The sequence below is a fragment of the Symphalangus syndactylus genome, chromosome 5 (assembly GCF_028878055.3).
Source record: "Symphalangus syndactylus isolate Jambi chromosome 5, NHGRI_mSymSyn1-v2.1_pri, whole genome shotgun sequence".
NCBI classification, from domain to species: Eukaryota; Metazoa; Chordata; class Mammalia; order Primates; family Hylobatidae; genus Symphalangus; species Symphalangus syndactylus.
This window is the reverse complement of record NC_072427.2, coordinates 88397076-88401592: the sequence shown is the minus strand read 5'-3', so window position 1 is coordinate 88401592 and position 4517 is coordinate 88397076. Positions and strand designations below refer to the sequence as shown.

At 50.7% G+C, this 4517-nt stretch overlaps 1 long non-coding RNA gene across 2 annotated transcripts; it reads left to right on the top strand.

The window, feature by feature from the left end:
* Positions 1-441: 441 nt before the first annotated feature.
* Positions 442-3387, top strand: LOC134736646 (uncharacterized). 2 transcript variants are annotated; one of them, XR_010120769.1, is made up of 2 exons: positions 442-811; positions 2915-3387. It is a non-coding gene; the product is annotated as an uncharacterized lncRNA (long non-coding RNA). The 2 variants fall into 2 exon arrangements; XR_010120770.1 differs by lacking the exon at positions 442-811 and adding an exon at positions 894-1030.
* Positions 3388-4517: the final 1130 nt, after the last annotated feature.

Sequence of the window (4517 nt, the reverse complement as noted above, 5' to 3'; positions counted from 1 at the left end):
ATGCTAAGAAGGGGTTATTCATCTGATGACAGTGGCATACATCCTGCCATGGTCTCCTCTGGCAGCTGCCCAGAGCACACAGCAGTCCAGGAGATGCGCTTTGAATGCTGTACCCAGCGCTTCATGGGAAATGTGTCTTTTTAAAACGGAGGGTGAATACGCGAAGTCACAAGTGTCCCTGGAAATCAGGGACGTGTAGCTGTTCACATGTCACTACTGGGGAGTGTACTGTGTCTGGGGATGGCCTTTGTTTGAGACAAGACGTGGACTGAGGACAAGAGAGCCAAGCCAAGTCCTGCAAAAGAGGAACAACAGGGCAGGGACCAGGTGACCAGGTGGCGATGGAACATAGAGCCTGGACTTTGCTGGGCAGTGGGTAACGGGCAGTTGTCAGGCTCTGGAAGCCTGGGATTCCGAGCTCCTCCAGGGTCTTTAGCCCCTGGGGTGAAGGTGACAGGGCACAGAGCTGTGCGAAGCCCCACACTGGCATTCACCTCAGGCTGATGACAGTGGCAGTGTGCAGGGGCACTGCAGGAGGCCGGGGAAGGCGAGGTCACAATAGGCACAATAGGGAGTCGTTGCCAGGCAACCTCTCTAGGCTTCTGTTGTGATTCTGCTTTAGTTGGGTCTTGGGGATCTCTCTGGAGAGTGGCTATAAATGCTAGCCTTTGTGCTGGGCAGCAAAGCACATCATCGGGAATAACCCAGGCGCCTGGCAGGGAAACCGCTGCACTACGGAGAGGACGCTTCCAGATACAGAGGACAAATCAAGTGAAGCGACGGAACAGGTCACACCCAAAGCGGCACAGAGGTGTGTGAGCTGTTCCCATGGTAGCCAGAGCCTCTGTTCCAACTGTCCTCCCTCTGGGCTCTCCCGGGTCCCCAGTGCATGGGCTGGAGTGTGGCCCCTGGCGGAGCCCTGGAGGCCGGCTCTGCTTCCTGCCCCCTTCCAGCCTGGAGCAGCCCGAGGGCGCAGCATTCCTGCGGCAGGCCTGAGCCCTGTGGTGGGCTGAGTTGAGTCCCCAGAAAGGTAGATGGAAGCCCGAACTCTCTGTATGTGTGAACGTGACCTTATTTGGAAAAAGAGTCTTTGCACATGTATTCAGGTTCAGATGAGTTCATCCTGGATTAGGGTGGGTCCTAAATCCAATGCTGTGACCTTATAAATGGGGGATGCACAGGGAGAGGCCACATGAAGATGCAGGCCAAGACTGGGGCGATGCTGCTCCAAGCCAAGGAGCACCAAGGACTGAAGACGCCCGCGAGGCGCTGGGCAAGGCACAGAGGGATTCTTCCTGGGGGCTTCAGAGGAGGGTGGTCCTGCCCGCACCTCACTTTTGTACTTCTACTCTCTGGAACTTTGAAATAACACATTTCTGTGGTTTTCAGCCACCTGGTTTGTGGGAATTTGTTATGGCAGCCCCAGAAAATGAATACAGGCAACATCACTTAGTGCTTAAGAAAGAGCTTGTGCCCGGGTGCGGAGGCTCATGCCTAGAATCCCAGCACCTTGGGAGGACGAGGCAGGAGGATTGCTTGAGCCCAGGAATTTGAGACCAGCCTGGGCAACAAAGTAAGATCCTGTCTCTACAAAAAATAAAAAAATTAGCTGGGCGTGGTGATGCACACCTGTGGTTCCAGCTACGTGAGAGGCAGAGGCGGGAGGATCGCTTGAGCCCAGGAAGTCAAGGCTGCAGTGAACCATGTTGGCACCACTGCACTCCAGCTTGGGTGACAGAGTGAGACCCTGAAAAAAAAAAAAAAGCTTGTGGGCCCACATCTCACATCCTGACCCCGCCAGCGATCAACTCTGTGACCTTGAGTGAGTTACTTAAACTCTCTGTGCCTCGGTCTCCCCATGGGTTGTGGAAGGGTTGAGTTGATGAGTGTAAAGTATGCAGACAACAGCCAGGTGCCCAGCATGATGTAAGCACCGCAAGAGCACTGGGTGTTGTGAAAGGTACCGTGTTTAAGAGTTTCCCAATGGATTCTGTATTAGTACCTGTTCTTTAGGGCACAGACTTGTTCTGTGACATTTTACCAGTATCCATTTCAACCAGACTTAACATCTTTTCGAAGGAAAGCCTGAGAAAATCTCAGTTCTCAACTGGAGAGATGATTCGACCCCTTGTTTCCCTTCCTTTTCTTTGGGGTCTCTGTTAGTTTCCTGTGGCCAATGTAATTAATTACCACAAGCAGGGAGCTTAAACATCAGAATGCATTCTTTCACAATCTGGAGACCAGAAATCCAGGTGCGGGATTTTACAGGGCCATACTGCCTCTGAAGGCACCAGGGTAGGGGTCCTCCTCCCCTCTCCCAGTTTGCTGGCATGCCGGCAAGGCTTGGCACTCATTGGCAGGCACCAGCCGTGCTCCAATCACTGCCTGTCTTTGCGTGGTCATCTTCTTGTGTTTCTCTGTATCTCTCCTCGTATAAGGTCCTTGGTCATTGGACTCAGGACCCACCTTACTCCAACATGACCTCATCGTCACTTAATTACATCTGCAAGAACCCTATTTCCAAATAAGGTGACATTCTTAGGTACTGGGGGTGAGGATGTATCTTTTCTTCAACATATCTTTTTGGTGGAATGCAATTCAACCCACAATACCACCTCTCACGAAAACGGCTAAAAATGGTCAGGGGGGCATTTTCAAGAACTTTCACTAACAAATGTTAGAGAATGGATTTCACTGCAAGCCTTGGGCAGCCACTGAAGAATGTGTTGGAATAGCTGCTGAGTGTCAGCCACTACTGGGTGACGTTTCCTTAACGGCTGGAAGGGTGAAGGAATTAGGGCCGAGCGTGTATACACGAAAACTTCTTCTGTTTTGACTGTGTGGGCTTCTTCCATTCATTTGTTCATTGAGCAAACATGTATTGCCTTCTTTTGTCTTCCATGATCTATGAAAGATAAAACGTGATGTGAGGACATGGCCCAGCCCCACCATCGTCTTCCAGGACTCCCTGGGTGGCACCACGCTGTGGGTGCTGCTCTCCTCTGTGTCCCAAATGACTTTGTGCCTCACTTTGTCAGGTTTTGGCTGTGACTTGAAGCCTCACCAAGCTCCCTTTTCCTCTGTCTCCCATTCTCCTCTCCAGGCCAGGGTGGCTTCCCCAGGCCTCCTCCCCAGGTCCTGCCTGTGCGGAGCCTTCCTGCCAAGAGCGAGGTGATGTTGACTTGAGATCCTATGGGTGTTTTGTTTGTGGCTGGGCCTGGCCGACCCTCTCTCCATGGCCTTAGATTGCACTCTGGGTGGACAGGACAGTCGTCCTCAACACTGAGCCTCTTTGGAACATACCCACTGATGGTGGTTCACAAGCTACCCATGCCCACAGGCTGACCCAGATCTCCGTGAAATTAAAAAATACTGTGAAAGGAAAAAGAGCCAATGTCATGTGGATAATGAAGTGTCAGCCACTGAAAAATCTCAAAATAATAAACATGGCGTGTTTGTCAGGGTTCTCTAGAGAAACAGCAGCAACAGTGTGTGTGTGTGTGTGTGTGTGTGTGTGCAGAGAGAGAGAAGGAGGGAGGAAGACTTATTCTAAGGAATCAGCTCATGCAATTGTGCAGCCTGGCGTGTCCACAGACTGTAGGACGGGCCGGCACGCTGCAGACCCAGGAAAGAGCTGCAGTTTGAATAGGAAGGCCGTGGGCGGGAGAGTTCCTTCCTGTTCGGGGGACCTCAGTCTTTCTCTAGAAGACCTTTGGCTGACTGGATGAGGCTCATCCACACTATGGACACAAATCAGCTTTACTCAAAGTCTACTGATTTAAACGTTAATCTCATCTACAGAAAGTACCTTCACAAAAACATCTAGAACAACGTTTGACCAAATATCTGGGTACTGTGGCTTAGCCAGGTTGATACATCAAATTAACCATCACCTTATGCTTAATCTGCTTTTTAATTTGCTTTTACTTTTAAAATAAGTTTTTGTAAGCCTCCAAATTGAGATTAATGATGTGAGAATGAGAATCCATAAACTTTCCTGTTGAAAAAATAGCAGATGGATTTTTTTCAGGAGGTGGGGACCACACAGGGCTGGCCTGCTCTGATGTGGCAGCCACAGAGGGGTGGCATCAGCAGCAGACAGTCTCATGTCCTCAGCCCTGCAGACGTCCAGATCACTGTGGAGTGTAGTTATTACTCATGCCTTTTTCTTTGATCTTTGCCTTTTTCCTTATTATTTTTTTCCTTGCTGAAGATAAAAATAAAATGGAAGTAATGATAAAACCACAGTTCATAACCTAAAGTGCCACAAGGATTAATGACAAATTGGTGCCCTGGACATGTTCGTCACACAGCGAATGTCCCCACTCCTCCTGCTCACCCCTAAGTCCCTGCTGTGGGTGACACTCGATTCTGCAGCTCCCTGTCCACCCACACCCCCACGGGCTTAGTGCCACGCGTCCCCTGAGGAAAGACAGGCCCCCCATGGAGGACGTCAGTCAGGAAGCGCCTAGGGCAAGGATCCCAACCTCAGCACTCTTCACACCCGATCAACACCA